The sequence below is a fragment of the Phyllopteryx taeniolatus genome, chromosome 22, assembly GCF_024500385.1.
Source record: "Phyllopteryx taeniolatus isolate TA_2022b chromosome 22, UOR_Ptae_1.2, whole genome shotgun sequence".
Classification (NCBI taxonomy): Eukaryota; Metazoa; Chordata; class Actinopteri; order Syngnathiformes; family Syngnathidae; genus Phyllopteryx; species Phyllopteryx taeniolatus.
In genome coordinates, this window is record NC_084523.1 from 7,976,325 (window position 1) to 7,996,113 (window position 19,789).

At 45.4% G+C, this 19,789-nt stretch overlaps 1 protein-coding gene and 1 long non-coding RNA gene across 9 annotated transcripts in view; one reads left to right on the forward strand and one right to left on the reverse strand.

The window, feature by feature from the left end:
* The window catches only part of impdh1b (IMP (inosine 5'-monophosphate) dehydrogenase 1b), a 114,857-nt gene that overhangs the window by 25,867 nt on the left and 69,201 nt on the right, over positions 1–19,789 (reverse strand). The window lies entirely within an intron of this gene.
* Positions 9,252–17,115, forward strand: LOC133471882 (uncharacterized). Its single transcript, XR_009786431.1, has 4 exons — positions 9,252–9,449; positions 12,077–12,550; positions 14,548–14,723; positions 17,069–17,115. It is a non-coding gene; the product is annotated as an uncharacterized LOC133471882 (long non-coding RNA).

The following is a 19,789-nucleotide window of genomic DNA, read 5'->3' on the forward strand; positions in this document are numbered from 1 at the left end:
TTTCTCGTGAGAGTCTGAAAGAATTTTTATTTTGAAAGAACCGATAACAGCATGGATTCTGAATCCGTACAGCTGCGATTGACCTTAAAGGGTAAGTTTACTACGAACTCTCATCCGTCAGCGTAATTAGCGGCAGCAGGACAAGAGGAAGAGGAAAGCTAAGGCGTGTGGCAAAGACCAAGCGCGCACTCCTCTTGCGCGTCGGAAATCACGCTAATGTGCGCCACTTTATGCAAATGAGCCGCAACGCCATCTTATCCATATGCATGTTCGCGGGTCGGGGAAGGAGGGAGGAAGTGACGAGATACTTGTCAGCGGACCAGCAGGGGCTACACTAAATCTCTGCGTTAATGTTGAGTATATGCACGCGGAGTTGCGGGGATTATGCACGGGCGCGTGAGCAAGCTCTTCTTCCCCAGAAGGAAGCTGGAGGTTAAATCACACGCAGTGTTTATGCGTGAAAATACGACCGTGCTTTCCATTAATTTTGTGCAGGTGAAGTGGATTAATCTTTGTCATTGTTCTTGCTGTTGTCGAGATGAACAAGCTGTACACAAGTACCTACATTAGCGAAGGCCCTGTAAAGTGAATTCAGAGATTTGTTTCTAAATACATTACACATGTTTGAAGATGACTGATGAAAATGAGTGCAAAGACCGACAACTATGTAGTACTCAGTTGTAGACATAGCAAATTGTTTTTCAACATTTCTGTTTTCCTGACTTTTTCGACGCGGTCGTGCACTTTGGAGTCCGGCATGAGTCGCTCCTCCCCTACTACTGTATATAACAAATGGAGTTAATGGATATACAATGGAGCTGAGCAAGTTCGGTAGCTTTCATGATGCCAGCCGTTTGTATGCTGAAAATGCTCGGGGGAAATGCACCTTTGGGTTGCAAGATGATAGCAATATGTGGGTTTTGAGTTGAAAAAGTCGAGTAAACCCTCAGCTAAAATGCAGCCTGAACCACGAATCGTGCAACCGACGGCTATGAATCCATATTGCCGACTGTATGACTTTATCAAGAAGAAACAACAAGCTCCAAAATGAGGCAACAAAGCAACAAAGATGCACCATGTATGTCCCACTTGGAGCCCCCAATTGGGTTAATGCTTCAGGATATCACCAACACACACATGCATGCATACAGTGACACACTCACTGAGTCACCCTCCAACAAAACAAAACAAATTGGAGAAATTGTGAGCACGGACAAAACAAGCTGAGACTCCCTCGAGTCTTTTTTTTTTTTTTTTTACGGTCATGATGCATCTTCCACTTTAGTGATGCTGTCCTTCCACTCTTCCCAGGATCTGATTAGGGTAATTAAAAGCGGTGCCCAAAGAAAATGGATTGCTACCAAAAGTGGCCTCAAAGACGGGGCAATAAATCTCCCGCCTGGCTGCCTGTCTTCAGGCTGCCTCGCCGGAGTGTAATATCATGCCGCCTCTTGTTGGCGGAGGCCCGAGAGGAACATATGCTGACAGGAAGGGGGGACAGCGAGGGTGGCCAAGGGGCGGCCATTTTGTAGGTGACCCACTTGAGTTTTAATGAATAGAGGCGCAGGAGGACGGCTTGAGTGCGTTGTGCCAAAGAAAGCGTTTGTCCTTGCGGTTGTGCCACAAATATATTAGAGTCCTCGGCATCCTTGCGGGAGAGAGCCAATGCTTTTAAATTACGCTAATTTATTAGATTCTTTCTCTCCACGGGGTAACGCCGGCATCCATCATAAGCACGCAGTTTTCATTCCAGCCAGGTTTTGCAAACCCTAATCGTGTTATGGTATTCCGATGAAGATTTTCGTCGCCTATCCCTCCTTAAGGCGCCGCCAGGCCACCGATGGGCACAGCCGTCAGCCATTGATTGAACACTCCAGCATAGAATGGAGGCCTCGGCATGGCACGTATTGACAAATAAGAGGTGACACGGGATGGAAACAGCGGAAGGCGAGCGAGCCCTCGATAGGCTTGTAAATGGAAGCGGTCAAAAGCATGTTGTGGGACAAAACAAAAGAGTAGGGGTCATGGGAGGGGGAAAAAAAACACAAATCCAGGAATGGGTCTATCCAATGCTTGCAGGACTGGAGGAGACTAAATACGGGTATGAAATCCATTCCCGTTTCTGGATCACTTCTGATCCAAATGATGCATTATGGTGGCTATTTGATGCCAGTGATTGGAGGAGGCCCGGAGGAACTTACTTCACCGTCGGTTTGACACAGGAACCATGACAACACAGGAATGCACACGCTTCAATTTAGGAGGCATGAATAAACAATGGACTCGCTATGCACAAAGGAAATTTCCCCTGGCGACGTTCTTGACACAGGCCTGACCTGACACAGTTAACAGATCTTTCTGATCTTTGCTCTTCTATACACACTTGCATTTAGCGATAGCTCAGGTAACAAATTTACATTGACGAATGACTCGAGACGTCTGCTCGGGCTTAAAAATGTCCAACTAACATGTCTTGATGGAATAATCACGACTTTCCAGACCAAACTGTTACACTCTTGTAGGTGGCGATAATGCATCCATCTGCCAAGGCAGGCTAACTGGAAAGACAAAAAGTGAAAATCAATCCGGAATCCATTGGAACGTTATGCAGTGTGAGTGTGCTAATGGCTGCAACACAGGCGCTCAATGTTTTGTTTTGGGGCACCTGGTGGAGGTAATAAGCAAACACAAGAGCTGTGCACACTGCTGATATCTATTTGAAGCACACTGCCCTTAAGAGAGATGGAAACTGTTCCCACGGTAACACTTCGGAACGTCTTCATAAGCTCCCCACTGCAAGTTGCATGCTTGGAGACTGAAACCGAACGGTGTGATTTCTCGCAGCCAATCAGCAAATTTTCAAGTGTTTCACCGATGGTTATGTAGACGTTCCTGATCAAGGTCAAAATTAAAGACTTAATCCACTTCTGTGGCATTGCTTCGCCTAATGTCTCTCCCCCCGGCCTGCTGCATCACTCTATTCTATTAAAGGGGCTAAGTTTTAATTGACAAGCATCATATTTAATCCGTGACCCAGAAAAAGAGGAGCTGCCGCTGCAGTAAACATGCAGCGCATCCAAACACGGGTGGCTAAAAATAAGCATGCGCATCTCTTGCAGAGGATGTAAATGATGCCACGGTGCCATTTAGGGCGGTTACCTCCTCAAGCTGAGATGACATTTAGTGCTCGACATGCAGAAAATACACCCGTTGCTTTGCAGCTTCCATTGCTGTGGGAAGACTCGAGTGTGTCTGTGGCAATTGTCCTCATCCCAAATGCGTTTGACATGCTTCAGGTCAAGTTATTCCAAGCCCCCCCCCCCCCCCCCCCCCCCAAATAAATACATTTAATGAGGGCAAATACCGGAGGCGCTGCTTGCTTCTCACTTTGTTTCTCGGTCCTCAAATCCATTGTTAACACCAATACAAGTTAGATTCATTACCGCGGCTGCTGCCTCGGAAAAAAAAAATCCCACTCATTACCGAGATACTCGAGACGCAATTTGGAAATGATAAAAAGCATCCCAGCGGATGCTGACAAACTAGGCTTGAAAACATTCCGCCAGAACAATGACCGCGTGGAAGGAATAAACATACGAACATAAAGTAGACTTGAAATTAAGTACAACGTACTGTTACAAAAGGGGGGCAGCAGGTCCTGCCGAAGAGAATTCATCATCTTAACATACAGTACGACATACAGTACATATACAATATGTAATGTTAGTAGTACTGTACTATTAGTATGTCGCGTTCCCATTAAAAGCTGATAATTACAAATGATGTGCACTTTAAATCAAACTGCATCAAAATGCATCAAACCTGCAAAAATTTGGAATAACGCGGCATCACAGGCCATCTGTTAAAGCAATCTCCACTCGTTAATTGTGTTACACCGCAATTGGGAAGACAATAGAGACCAAATATGTAGCGCATAATGAGCTGCTGTACAATAATAAGAAAAATAAAAAAAATAATAAAACACTCACAACAGCTGTATTGTTCTGGCTCATCTAAAAGTGACGGCGACGTTTAGCTGTTTGCCCAAAACCTACGAGTCACAAAGGCTGTTCTAATAACAAAGACAGTGCTGGAAAAATATTTGGGGAATGCTTTATTTATTTAATACAGGCCACCAACGACTTCCATTTGTCATGCTCCGGAATACGCTCACCTTCTCGTGACTGGGTGGAACTCGAAGGCACGAGAGGACAAACGAGACGAGAGGCGAATAAAAGAGAAAATTCGGGAGGCTGCTCTGGTGTGCCAGGTGAGCTGAACATGCTATTGACAAGTCAAAGGCTTCACTTCACAGTACACACACTGTTCATTCTCCTTTCATCCTCCAGTTTCTCGTTGCCTCCCATTACAGATCCATCTGCACTGTGATTATCTGCCATCCTTTTCCATTTCACTCTCATGTCTCGGCTGCAATAACTCTACTCACGCAATTCTTCTGCTGTGTAAACCGCCATCCTCCAGATGGTCATTGATCATCTCGGTGTACTCCGGAGACAAGGAAAACAACAGTAGGTTTGGATGTACTTTTACAGATACAAAAAACAATCTCAATGTTGGACAGGAAATATGGAGAATCTTATGAACACAATCTAGGTGAGCCAGTTGTCAGCCATTTTGGAAAATTAGTTCGAGCGACACTATGCAGTAGCTGTCTAAGCCTGTTTGAAGCCCAATTCCGGAGGATGAGTTCAAGTTTCACCCGGCATCTTTAGCGATGCAGCGTACAGGGAGTAACAGGAAATGAATGGCAACTCATATGACTGTCAGATGAATTTCTCCCGTGGAAGCAGCGTTACAATAGAGCGACAGGCGGCGGAGACGTCTTTGTCGTCTTCTTGTTAGCACATTCTGCAACAGTTTGACACGTGTGCTACCACCACCTACAGGTGGAACTTTTAAGTGGTATGGAAACAGTGCAAAGTTTGTCATTGGTGATCAACTTACTCCGTGTAATTAGCGAGACTTAAATCAGTAGGGCAGGATAACCAAAACTCTTGTCTAATAACTTTCCTCCCTTATTATAGAGCCTGATTACAATCACTTTAGTGTTGAGGTAGATGGCGTTTCCTTGCTTTATTTCAGGCCTCAGTATAGAAACAGGTGATTTTCTCTCAGGGGACACGCTGTACTGTAGCTTAGCAACTGGCGAAATACTGTACATAAGAGGAGCTGGAACAGCAGGGAGGACGGCTGAGCTGTAAACAAGGTCCTAAAGTAAAAAAAAAAAAAAAAAGTCACATAGGCTGTAAATTGTCGACTACCTTTACCTTACCATACCAATTGGCGTTAGGGAGTATCTTTTGCACTCATCACCTTTGCACTGGGTGTCACTTCTCCCTCTCCATTGAATACGCAGTCTTGCCTGGCTGTATTTGCGCTGTGCCCATTACCTTAAGCGCGTCCGCTTGGCGTGAGCCAGATTCGGAAAGGAGTGAATCAAGCTTCTTGACTGCGAGCGGCCGGCCACCTACCTATAAATCACTTGCTAACTCCCCACGCCGCCGCCGCCGCCGCCGCCCCCTCCTGCGCTGCTGAACCGACCACCGTCCTTCTCCTGCACCCTTCTTTTTGATTGCCTCCTTCATGCACCCGCCTTTGTTCCTCGCTGCCTTCTTCACGCTCGGCATCAATCTCCTGTCTTATCTTTGCCTTCCTCTGCTCACCATATATGTTTCTATCACTCTCCCTTTGTATACATCCCGCATCACTTTCAGCTCGTGTTTATCCACCAGTTATCTCCATCGCTCTTACATTCCACCTCGGTGCCTCGCCTTTCTCCCATTCTTCTTCTGAGTGGTAAAATGACTTTTACTTTGGGCAAAAATGACAAAATCTGAGACGACAGCAGTGGGAGAGTAGGGTGGGTCGGAATTTATGACGCCAACGGGAAGCAATGTTTGCCATCCTCGATTGGTGAAACAGTTAAACGTAATGCTCTTAAGGTATTTATTCACGTTGTCTATTACAATTGGAAAACATTTGATGAGCCTGCAGGCTTTTTGTACTAAATACCTTGTTTCTAAACTGCTGTATTTGATGAGATGAGATTAAACACTAATGATCCCTGTGGGGAAGATTGCGTCCTTATCACAGAAAGCAATAGATACGGCGGGATGGAAATTAAAGAGCTCAGCAAACAGGGGACATGAAATATGCAGCCGGAAAATGCAACCTGGTGACACTGCTGTTTGTGTAAATGCCTCACACAAAAGAACAGGATTGCACAGAAAGACTGTAACAACACTTCCATGCCTCCAGCTGAAACAAATTACACACTTTATTTCACTAAAAGTGGTTCATCTCAACAGCTTCCTTGTACAAAAAGGCTGCACTGACTGGTTTAACTGAAACCAAGCCACACTGATGAGAAGCCGTCATTTGTAGTCCGAGGAGTCAGGGTGTTAGGTCCCCTTTCAAAGGGTTTGTTATTCAGCCGTAAAGTCAGAAGTTTTAGAATGAAGTAATTGAAAGTAAAAAGAAGAAGGTAAATTGCCCGCCCCGTCCCGTCCCCCCAAAAAGTACACAAACTAACTTCCCTGCAGTTATCGCCGGCTTTTCGTTTGCAGCCATAACGGCCCTCCGAGTGGAACCATAACTACGATGTGGCCCGTGACAAACAGGAGTTTGACACCCCTGCTTCATCCATCTGCGTGTGCCATCAGCGGATGCAGCTAATTGCAAAATGTCAGCAATAATGGACGGACAGGCAGGTAACGACACGCATCCAGGCGTCTGACAGACTCCGACAAATGGACACCGCCTTTGTGTCAGCAGGAGTGGGGAGGGAGGACAGTAGAGTTGTGTACTTATTAGATAGTGTGTCACTGGCTTAGCAATGAGGTCTCACTCACCTCCCTGCCCAGTGGCGTCAATTATACCCATCGCCCTCTGCTGGCTGGAATAATGAAAGTGAAGGTCACAGATATCTATTTCAGATTCTGACTCCATTTCAGGCTAAATCTTCTAAGTCCACTTGATCCTCTCTCCCCAGGGAGAACTTCTGGCCCGCTGGAATCAGGTTTACTCTCCAGTGAGCAGTCTTCAAATGGCTAGCATCCGCTAGTGCCATGGCAACGCTACCTGCTGGCGGAGGAAGTACACAACTACTCCCACCAAAAGCAGACTAAAAAGAACACGACTATTGTGTAGACTTGTCAAAATCCTGCACCAAACAGAAAAACAGATACTGTTTGCCAGATACTGAGAGATACTGCAGCTTCCTTCTACATTCCAAAGACATGCATGGTAGATTAAACAAAGACTCTGCGACCATTCCTGGATCTACACGTTTACCCGACCTCTCAGCCAAAGTCCGCTCAAATTGACTCCAGCACAGGATAAGAGGTAGAAAATGGATGGATGGCTTTTGGATGCAAGTAACAATCACGTTAAGTTCTTCAAAATAATTGTGACCAACCAGGGCGGCCTCTACTCAACATGTCAGACATCTGGCCAATCACGGATGAGAAACTGAGGTCCACAAGTACAATGTTGCTTCCCAAATGTCCCAAACTGTTTCCAGAGAGTCAAGATGTTGACGATGGTTCACAACCAAGAAGTTCAGACTATGATGGGTTGATTCCAGAGAATCAAGCGTAGCAGCCGTGTGCATCTCTTCTAGCATCATGCAAATCATCTTCAGCACCAGGTGGAGAGTCTCTTTCAGACGTTTTATCTTTAAACATGGCAACATGACTGGCAATCTGGGCAGTAGTACGCCACCTGTGACACTTTTAAAGTGTACCCAAACCAGAAGTCCCCATTGCGCCAAACTGGAAATTAGGTAGTTCCTACTACACCCATTTCAGATTACTGTGAGCGAGTCCTTGCAATGCAATGTCTAATAGAGGCTAATTATGGCTAGTTAGTGGCTAAGAATGGCAGATCAAAAAGATCGACAAGTCGCATCTCCACAAGTCGAGCAGAGGGCATACCTTTTCTATTCTCGACATTAGCGAGTCCAATGAAGTATTCCCTTCACGGAGGGCTGCAGAATAGAGCCCCAGTTAAAATGTCCCCATCAGGCTGATGCGGACTTAATAAGTGGCTTTAAATTTCTGCCAATCACCCCGCCTTGAGACCCTTTATCCTAGCCTCTACCTGCGCATACCTGAGGTTGACTACATCAAAAGGTAATGGCAGCGGTGCAGGCTGAGGCTCATTGGTATGAGCGAGGGGCAGGGGTATTTTCAGCTGCATTAGGCGCTGGCAAGTTCATTAGGCGGCATGAGAGGGCGAAGGACAGACAGACCATGGTGCAGATGAAGCGGCAAGATCTATGTCGACGAAGGTTCTGCACCACTGCATGAGAAGCTACCAGGATAACGTGAGCATTTGCATGTAAAGCGGAGTAGCAAAGGGCATGGGAAGAATAACAGGAACTTTTAAGTAGGAAAGTAGACAGACGTCTTGTGGCATAATTGTCTTTCTAAATTAGAGCATCTTGGAAAACAAAAGGGGGCTGCTTGGGGAAGATAGCAGCTGGTAGGCCTCAAGAAACAAATTTAGGTATCACAGAGAAATCTGGATCACCAAATTGAAATACAATAAGCCAGTGTGTGGAGAGTAAACAAGGACTATCCATCTTTAACTTACCTGATTGGAGTCGGAAGTCACCTTTAAAAAGGTGCCGACTAGCCTGTCAGGTGAAGTCAAGTCAAGTCAAGTCCCGACAGCTAGGCTAGCGGTTATTTTTGTTGGTTTGCTGGCTTCCCCCTGGGCGTGGTTCCAGATTTTAAAATGTGCACTCAGACAAAAAGACACGGCAAAATGATATCTTAAAATATGTATGAGTCATGACACGCTTACAAGCACCCACACTCTAATTATTTTATACTCTCCAAAGGGAAAGGGTTAGGGTTGTATGGGTTCAAATTACTGTTGAAAGCAGACAACAGACAAATGAGTGCAACAACTGCAGTTATTTAAAAGCACTGATGATGTCTTGACTATGTAATATGACCATGTTGACCATTTTAAATATTTGCTAAGCAACTGCTAGCAGGAAAATGGCAAAGAAGTAATTCCTTTTCAACATTCTACTAAAATAAAGAAAAGTGCCATTGAGGCAGTATCAAATATCAAACATCTTGTAGAGTGATCTCAGCTTTCCAAAAACCTTCCAAAGCTCATCTGTGCTTGTTCCTGCTCCAGTTGGTGTGTCCTGGCTCATATTGTGCCAGGATGACACACACACACACACACACACAGATGGCGACTGTACTCGCCACATGCTGTAACACAAAGCGAGAATCGCATGGATTTGTTATGGCTGGCGTCTTTAAATCTCTGTGGCAGTAATAACCATTTATCCGCCGAGTTGCATGTTGCCTCCCTCATCAGCTCAACTTCATTATTGGTGGCATCAATCTCTCTGATGCACGTTTTCTAATGAATGGCGCATGGCCCGGTAATGTAAATTAGCAGAGGTGAGTAAACGCAAACTCAATACGAATCTACACATGTGTCTGAGCATCCTGTCAGTTGTGTTACAGTTCATGTCAGTGACTGTGTAGATTTGAGATCCTGGTCCATCACACGCTCCGAGGCGTGGTGGTGCGGGAGCCAATTAGCGTCCCTCACTTTGATACCCGTCTCGTCAGGACCAGTGTGCTCACACATGTTAACTGTCTGTTAATGACCACACTTCACAAGCGACGCGCTCGCCCACGCCTTTGTCACCTCCTCGGATGGTACTGTATTTCCACACATACACGGATACTTTTTAAAAACATTTTTAAGAGAGTCCTCGTGGTCAAAAAATATCTCATTCACATGAAAGTGCACTTTCTGGCTGTCAAGTGCCTGCCAGAGCAACAGGTGATGCTATCAAACATAACACTAAGTCAGAAGCCTGAAGAAAGGCCTTTCCAGAAAAGGCACAATAACAATTGGAAATGTAGGTAAAAAGGCACTTGCACTGGATATTTCTGGAAGGAATCTCAAAGTAACTCGGTAAAATAACTAGGTAAAAGCGACTTCTACTGTAAAGATTTTGAAAATCTTCAGTATGGCTGCAGTTTCAGTGACTTCAATGCCAGAAACAACTGTTTACGTGGGCATGGTCTTGGTTTCCAGTCATCCTTCTCATCCTCCAGAATCGAAGAGCAAAACCTCACCAGAATGACCTTTCAGTGAGAGCTGATCCATCTTAATGAGGGAGGAGGGCAGGCCATCGTTTATCTTAAACGCTGCGTTCCAGGCAGGTGGAGATAACCGCGAGAGAAAAGCGGCACCATTCAACATGCTATATTAAATTCCCCCAGCCTCCCACGTGCTGGGTCCAGTCAGTCCAGTCTTGGCAGAGAAGTGACTTGGTGTGCATGACGGAGCTGCATCAGAGAGTGATGCCAGGCAGTCTTGGCAGGACTGGCTGCGTCACGCATCAGCAAAATTCGGCAGAAGTCTTGCGTTGAAGGAGAGCGGGAAGTAACGTACAAGTTGGGAGTAAGAGAGGTAAACCTGGGAAAGTTGGCAAGAAGAACGCAGAAGAAAAACATTTGAAATAATGCATTCAGGAGAAAAAAGCAGCACTTCTGTCTTGGGACCGTCGAATCCTCATGACAAGCTGACAAAGCTCAACGATGTCATCAAGCAAACAATGAGACACAGCCATAAATGTCATCCAACTGGACAAGGTCCAAAACCAGCCTTCTATTTTTATATTCTGTGCATGAGTACGAGTTAAAGTGCTTACTCACACTCGGAAAGATAAAAGCTAGTGCGGCACGATTATGGCCAAATAATAATCATGATCAATATTGTCATCACAATTATAAATCGGGATTATTCCTCATGTTAGGGAAAATTCTGTTTATTGTACTACTTTTCAACAAAAAATATGTAAACAGTTTTCAGTGCAAAATGAATCTTTAAATAAGAATACATACATAATATGACATATAATAATAATGTTTTTTTTTTTTAATTATCTACTTTACCGAGGGCTAACTGATTAAATGTGCTGTTACAAAGTTCAAACACGAATGGCAACTTAATAGTGAATTGATTTGAATATCCCCGTCATCAATACGTCTCAGTTGTTCTGCTTGACCATTGGTCAGTCGCGCACGGTCACAAACTGCAAAGAACACAACAGTTGTGATTTCCCTCTCGGTTTACTTCAGGTCAAAGCAGCCGCTACGACGACTGTTAATAGTGTCTTACCACGACACGCCGCCTCTAGCCAATGTGCTAAGAGGGCCAACTTCAAAATAAAAGCTTCATATATGCCATTTTAGGCTTTTATTTTGAAGTTGGCCACGGAGCGCAGTGCCGGCCCTTAATAAGCCTTACCCAGAAGTTCGCCCCCTGGTGGCTGGCTGACTAGGTTGCGGGCACTGCTGCAAATGAAGCACTTCTCATATGCAGTAGTGCCGACGTTTTAAATGTAAAAAAAACTCACAGACGATCAGTCTCATTTAATCGTGGCAGCCAAAATCGTGATCACGATTAAAATTCGATGAATTGTGCAGCCCTAATACAAGCCATGTATTAGTGTCTCTTTTGACAGTCGGAGTCCTTTAATCTTGAACAAATGGAAGACATTTTCAGCGTTTTTGCCTGCAAACAGACGTACCAGCTGTGTAAATTTTGCACATTATTTGACGTCTACATCGGGAATTATGTCATACTTCCACACCTGATAGCCGGCTACCACATTGTGAAGACTGGAGGTGGTACAGTGTCTGACTAAAAACTCACAGCTCAAGGCTAGCTGCAAACGTTGACATCAGTTCCCTGAATACAGATTATAGATGTATAGTAAAACCACAATCCCACCTGGACCCAGTGTGGATACTTTAACTATTAATAAATGGGCAATTCATTATTGTAACGACTTGAAAGAATAACAGATGGACTTCCAGAGAAATGATGATCAGAGAGCAGTGATGAGAGAAAGTCCTCAAGCACTAAGGGGAAGGTCAAACAAATGCAGCCAGATGTTAGAAGGTGTCCCAGATGGATCTTTCTGATAGCAGCGCAGATCCAAAGATGGCATTGCTAGGAAAGACTCAAAATCCTTGTTTGTGTCAACTTCCTGTCATTTCCCCAGCATCCCTGGCCCAGTGCGCAGACCTTTCACTCTGCTCCAGACAACAGACACCTACAGGGACCACTTCCCCCCCAAGGGCACCCAGCACGTCAGCTCTGATTAAGCCTCCACCCGGCCTGGAAAGTAGACGTCTTCCACAGCAGGGAAAGCGGTGCAGCGGGAAAGACACAACTTGTGCCCGGTAATAAATCGCCGCAGGCAGCCGGGCCCTTCGGAGTCACGGCCCGAACTAACCCCAAACAGATGCCGGCTGGTCGGGCCTGCCAGTCTGTGCGCCGGCCTGCGTGCCAGCATCATGATGAGGGATGGCTCTGGTCCAAAGCAGGTGGCTGCCACCCGGGCAGGTGTAGGCATCGTTAAGGTCCAATATGGCGAGCGCGGCGCATCAAGGGCGGAAGAAAAGTGATATTGATGGAGGCGCGTCTGCAGCGGACTGGTTCATCGAGCAAATCTGAAAATGAATATGGCCTTTTGGTAAGCACGTGCAGTTTGCTCGCGCACGACAGCGTCTCTTAATGGCAGTCACTGCGGGTTGAGAAGCGCCATCTGTTTGTCATTTTAGTCCTGGTAATCGTTGACTGTTTTACTACGATCCACGCCGTCTTTTAAATGAGTCCGCCGCTCCAACTTGTTTGCCTGCTGCCAAGTCGGCAAAGTCAATTATGTTTCTTGTTTGTTTACTTGGAAATTAAAAAAATTGGCTGACCCCTTACCAAGTGAGCGACATGATCAGTTACAAATTCATCCCATGAGCGATGCTATTATATTGGCGCACACATCTTTTATTCCTCTTAATTCGGCTGCGATTGCCAGGAAATTGAGTCGCGGTGCAGAAAACAAGAGTCTTTGAGGCAAAACAAGGCTGGAAATCAACTCGATGGTTTGTCAAGCAGCCAGGTTGCGCTCTGCAAACGAGCTTTTTCTTGGCGTCTGCTATTGTCAAGTAAATCAATTGGACAGAAGCGGCAGCTTCATTCTTGTGTTTAAATAATCCACATATCACATGTTGGGAATGTTGGCAGCGTGTGCGGCCTTCTCCGGCGGCACGGAGGACTCGCTTGCGTGAGCTGTCTGAGCCCGCCGAGGGACTTTGCCTTAATCCGCCATGTTACAGTCGGAGATAGCATTATTGCCGCTGTGAGTAAGCGGTGCGGCATAGGCCGTCCTGTTTTCTCCTCAAATACAACTAAGTCAAATCCTTCCTGGTCAGTTTTTCAGTTGATGACCAAATGCTTGTCCAAGGTCAAATTCAAACATTCATATGCGCATGTTGAGTTTCTCTATCGAAATGAGTTGATCGTAATGATGTGTTCACACGCCACGCGCAGCGGCACAGTGACGTCTTCCCGCGCACGGCATCTCCATTCGTTCATTAGCACTTGAACTCGGTCTTCGCTCGCCTCCCGGACGCTTTCATCGTTTCCCGCAGTCGAAAGCGACCCGCTATGCTCCCCGCCTCCTTTGAGCCTACCAGCCACTTGACACGTTTGCTACAAGGTTCTGCGCGTTGACCTCATTAGCTTCTCTGAATCACCTGGCGGCCACGCGCACCACGTGCTGCACCTCGGTATGACTCGCTGCTTCTCGGTGGTGGTCTGAGTACTAATGAAGAAGCATCGCAGTCGGTGCCATGGAAGTGCTACGCCTGGGAGACTTATTGACATATTAATTAGCTTATGGAGGGCAGATGGTTTTAAAAAAATCGGCAAATGATTTAAGTGCCTTGGTGAACATATTTCTGTAATACCCCTGGTCTTGATTTATTTGCAATTTCTTAATATTTAAACTAAAGTAGCGTTGGGTGTTCATAGACCAGCTATGAATGGACGCAGTTTCCTGAAAACAACTACTTCCTTTCCACTTCCCGATCCATTTGTCTATTTCCAGTTGAACAAGAGCTGCCGTGTATGGATCTTCTAAATTACTGGTGGGAAACATCCAAATAAGCAACTGCCATTTGTTGTGCGAGATTTTCAGAGACGAGAAGGATGAGTAACGGCAGCGGAAACAACGCACCGTGCTGTTGTTTCAATTGAACGTTTCGCCCCGGGGCTGTCGGCGCAGCAATCTCCTCTATGAGAATTTATGATGTTCTGTCTGCACCTTCTGCCGCAGAAGCCAAAAGGGCGCGTCGACGCTGGCTGCTGCATTTTTAAAACGCTACTTCCTTTTGCTCTTTGTTCTCCCAATGCCTTCAGACTCACCTTTAATTAATTAAGCCCCCTTTGTACTGTCCGTTTTAAAAAGCCTGATGAATTTTCCACAACTCACCTACCATTCCTCATCCTGAAACAAATTCCTTTGGGATCAATGAGCTACCTGTCGGCTGTCCTATTCTAAAAAGCCAGATGTCTACATTCCTTTTGTAATACAAAATGCCGGGCCTGCCAACTTGTCACCACAATCCCCGGCAGTCTCTGGCCTTCTCTTTGGTCACAACCATCTTTTTTTTCTTCTCTTCCTATTTAAAGGTTATCTGCATCCATCCTGTCCACCTGGGGCCCTCTGGCATTGGTGAACAGACCACTGCAGGGGTGAGAGCGTCCGATAAGAGAATGCGGGCGAGCAGATGAGAGGGTGGCGGAAAGATATGGAGGTCCATCGTGGCACCAGAAGTGGACCTTATTCATAAGATTGTTCAGGGATGGTGAGCTTTTGGGATGAGGAGACAAAAGGGCTGCTTTGCATGGCCGATCCCGTCTATGCCAAGCGAAGCAAGCATTCTGGGGAATAACCACTTATTTCATGTCTTCATGATGCTTCTCACGGCATCATGGGACACAGCAGCCAATCCCTGGACTCACTAGCTCACTTTCACTGTGTCTCCATTAATAACCAATAGGAGGAACATTAGGGGGGTGGGGGAATGGCATCTCTTTATCTCTGCAAGGGAGACGAGATGGCACATGTCGCCCTCTCTCTGGGAGGATCATTTGAGCGCAACCACTGCTAATTCCCGCAGCGCCGACGGCGCACTCGTCCATGCAGCTTGCAGAGCATACGCCACAGCAATACATGTTTACAAAAGGCTAGCGCTCACGGTATGGCCCATTTATGTTTGCCAAAGACGCGTAGAATGACGACATATGAGCAGATACAAGCACACATGTGCACATGAATAATGAATCACCTGCGCCTCCTGCCGTGCAGGCAACGTAATAGGAAGCTTTCCTCTCCTATTGTGACACAATTCTGACTATATTTAGTGCCTTGTTTGCAAGTTGAGCAGTACCACGTGTTGAGCCCGCATAGGCAGCAGCTGCGACGTACGTTGCAAATGATCTTAACTCTCATAAGCCATGTAATGAATTGCATTAGCCTGGTTTGCAGATGCACCTCACGGGACAGATTGAAACAAAATTCTGTTCTTGGCCAGTTTTAATGGTTGTGTATTTGCACTCACTGATGGTCACAACGGACTTCCTATCCTTATCATAGGATATTTAGTAGGACCGAAGAAAATGTGCCTTTTTTTATACAGATTTCTATATGCTTTAATGCACAGAAAAGAGGATTACATGAGTGATGATCTTGTTGGAAAAGAAAGAAATCACTGTCACATCTGACACTGTCTCAGATCGAACGTCATCACAAAATCAATCGGATTCTTGCCTTGACAAAGAGAAGCAATCACATGAAGTCGATTGGCTGCAGAGTGTAATGGGAGAGCGCTACGAAAAACACGATATTCACTTAAAAAAAACTCTGACTCGTGTAAAGTCCAGTTCCATGCATGTCTCACCTCCCAGTGGAACCTCGAGGAACAGCAGCACTCTGGTTGTGCTCAAGCATCCTTTTTTCCAGCTTGGCTCATAGTCGGCATTGCATCCCCCTCCTCATTTGCATGCCTCTGATGGGCTTAATCAACACGGTGAACTTATTTGTCAGGGGCTTGTACGCATCAGACACTCACTTCCATGTCAGCGTAATGTAGTTTTAAGACAAATTGAATAAAAACAGTGAAGGTCAAGGGGCTGCAATGAATTCAAGAGACGTTTTGTTATATAACAGCAAACAAACATGATCCGCAACACTTTTGACACCCTGTGAAGGACTGCTGTGGTGGCACTGGGAGAGCTGCAATGTGAATAATTATCATCATAACTAATGATGATTCATGGGCTGTTTTTCGAAGGATCACTGATGCAAACAGATTGTGCCACGATTGAGGCGGGTAAGTTTATCCCTGCGCACCCAATTGGAGGGCACCCAGTTCTCAAACACAAAGCCTGAAGTAAGCTCCACATGCACATGCACGCACACACACACACACACACACACACACACAAAGCACTTTGTTTTTCTAGCTAATTGCAGTCCGCTGCTACACAAACATCATTAATCAAGCTGACTAATATTAGTCAGTGGCAAGCTCCCCTACCTGTTTAATATAATTAAATCAATGTTGGCTCATTCACATGCATGATGTAGCACGGTGGCAGGGCTGGTAATGTTTCAAATGACGATAAGTATGATAATTGGAGAGACGCAAAAGTTGCGATGTGCGCACATCATACGCAAGACGTCCGGTCCGGGCTCTGACTTTGTACGGTTGACTTTTTAGATTTTTGTGTTTTATGGTAAGTTGTCAAATTGTGCTGTCATTCTCCACCCACAAGCAATGATGAAAACTAAAATGTTTCCCAATTTAGCGTCACATATTTGTCTAGCATACACGGTTCACATTTGGTAGCAATCAGAAAAATCTAGTTTCAATTTGAAGGGCAACTGGAATTATCCGAAATGACCCTTAAATGACCACTTTAAACCAAAATGGCAGCAGTCCTGTGTCTTTTAGCCGCATAAGTTCTTGTGTAGTCATGAAAGACAAGTTCATGTTGTTCGGTGAAACTGGCTTCGGGGGCTGAATTTTGAAAAAAATCCAAGAGCGTCTACCAAGTAAACATTTTGGGGGGGGGGGGGGGGGGGAACACGCCAGTCACTAGGATTAACCTGGCTGCAAAATATGATTCGCTTTTTTTTTTTTTCCAGGTATGAGAAAGGACAGGAACTGGAGATTAAGTTGGCCTCGGAATAACAACCACAAAGATATAAAGCAATATCAACATGGCCTTCGTACTCAGTGCTTTCTTGGTGCATTATTAATATTGGTGGATTTTTATCGCAATACTCGTTTTCACTGTGCTTCTTTCCGGAAATAAAAATGTACAGTGCCTTTTTTTTTTACCGAGGTCGCTGCTTTAACATATAAAGCGAGCTGTCTTTGTCAAGACACAGATAAAAGAGGCTGGGTAAATCAGATATTTGATTTGTGTCAGATACTGGAGGAGCGAAGAAGCAAAAACGTGTCTTTTTTCTTTGCCTTAAGCTAACGTGACATGGTAATGGCTCATAAAGGGAAAGTAAATTGGGAGAGTCAGGTTTATGAGCGCAGTGCATTGGGAGCTAAAGCGCCAGGGGAAGCAGCGGCAAGATGACTGTATCTGGGCATCATGATACCATCATTTTTGTGAGGGAATAAAGTGTTTTTTTTTCTGGGAATAAAAAAAATAAATATTCTCATGCTGGTCCAATGAATAAAAATTACAGACGCCGCACAGATTTGATTATCGAAATTGAATTTGGTCTCGTCTTTTACAGTTTCCCCACCCTCTGGGAATGGGCCAGCAGAAGCTATCCATGTCAATTTAATAGATCTGTCCAATAACAATGACTATTTCAGCACAGCGTCTGCAGACATTCCGGCTACAGTGATTGGGGTCTGTATTGAGGGATACCACAGCGGGAGCTATAAATTAAACATGAGGGGGAGTGAGTAAATTGAGATGCTGACGACGTTGTGCTGTGTCAAACCTTTGACCCCTCTTTCGTCAGATGGATCGCCCACCTGGTTGCAGCGTGAGTGTGTAGTGAGGCCTGTGATTGGATGGTGCCGCCAAAAAAGCCACAGTGTTTAGCGCTCTCTTCGAGCAATAAAGGAAACATTTGGAATTTAATGAGGCCTGCACACCAGCAGCAATTTTCACCACCTTTGTTCACCTCGCTTTGGCTGACTTTTTATGGACAAAGGCATTACACCCACAACAAGTGAAAATGGGCGGAAATATGGAGTTAGTTCCCACTTTTAACAGTTGTTCACTTTTCTGAGAAGACTTGCGCCAAGATTGTGGCGTGTGTCTGTTCACCAAAACCTTCCCAAAACTGTTCCCACAAAGCGAGATACAGACAATTGTCCAAAATGTTTGATAGCCAAAAACTACTCATGTCAGCTGCTTTGGTTTAGAAACCTCAAATTGCTTGTTTTCATCCTTGCCAGGTTCCCAACTGCTCAATGCTTTAGCAGTGGCAGCAATTCGTCGTGGTTTTCGGCACTGGCATTCAATTGTCGTGGCACCCAAAGGAAAATGGTACTTAATACGTTCTAGAGAGCTCTCTACTCTCATGCTTCGGTCTGAGGTTCTTACTGCAGGGAGTGAGAGAAATGTCCAAAGTGCTTACCGCTCTCAGTTACCTACTGCCAACTGGAGCCTATTGCCCAGATTACACGGTCTGGGCGTTATATGCAGGAACTTTGGCAGGTTCTTCAACAGCTTCCAGCCTGTGATGGAGAGTCCAAGCCTCACTTGTAAAATACCAGAGGAACAGGTCCAAACTAACTGGAGTGGAAAACCTGACCTGGGCTGTGAACATTATAGGTTATTGCCAGAATGCGTAAGCGTCATGGTGTTAATCAGATGCCACTTTGGAGAGGACGACGACCGCATGGAACATAGGAGTCTATTTTAATTAGGAATTAGGGTCTCTTATTCAGCTGTGTGCTGATGGGTCGCAGACGTCGGCTCATTAGCGAAACAACCTTTGCAAAGTTGTCGGCCCGTGTGGAGGTAATGAGCGCTCCTTGGTCTCGCAAGAAGCAAAGCAGAAGATGAGAAGATAGGCAAGGAGTGTACCAGCAAATACTAGCAATGCACAGTAGATACGTTGGAAGTAAGAGTTGGAAAGAGTTCTGAACCATCCATCGACAAGAAGACTATCCATCAGCATTCAAAATAAATTAGTCCTTTTCAGAAAAATCTCCGCAGCCCCGACTTGGGTGAACACCAGATTGTATTGTTTTTCTTTGTAAATGTATAAGGTGATTGAGATTCATTTACTGGAGCTCATTAAAACACAAATTCCAAAGAATCCAACAAATACCAATGTGGCTGTCTGCCAAAAAGCCCTTAAGGTTTCCCTGTGAAATGTCTCTATTATATCTGTTCACAGTTAAGTGGATTGAGATCCCTAGCTCCAAATGCAGAGGTTACCTTTCACCCCCGGAAGTGGTTAAAACAACCACTGTCACAAGTGCTGCTGCAGTGTTTGATGTCAAGGAGGGAAAATCCTGACACACTTTCTCAAGAGCAAAATGGGAGAGGGTGCAAATAGTGGCAGCTCTCAAACTGTAATGGAGCGCAGCGGCGGGTGGCTCGCTACATATTGTACCGGATGCCTGGAGAGCCATGGCAACAGGGAGAGGGAAGACGGAAAGCTGTAGGTTCAAGGACTTCACTTGTTCCGGCAACATTCTAATTACATTGGGCGTCAGCGTTTAGAGAGATGGATGCGCTGGCAACAATCGATCCCTGAAGCTTCTGGTGCTTTTTTGTTTTCCCCTTTAAACAGGCCTCCATTTGCATGTTTCTGAAATGACTACAAAGCAGAAAGATGATAGGATAGATGGTGACGTGAACAGTGACGTGAACACAGGTA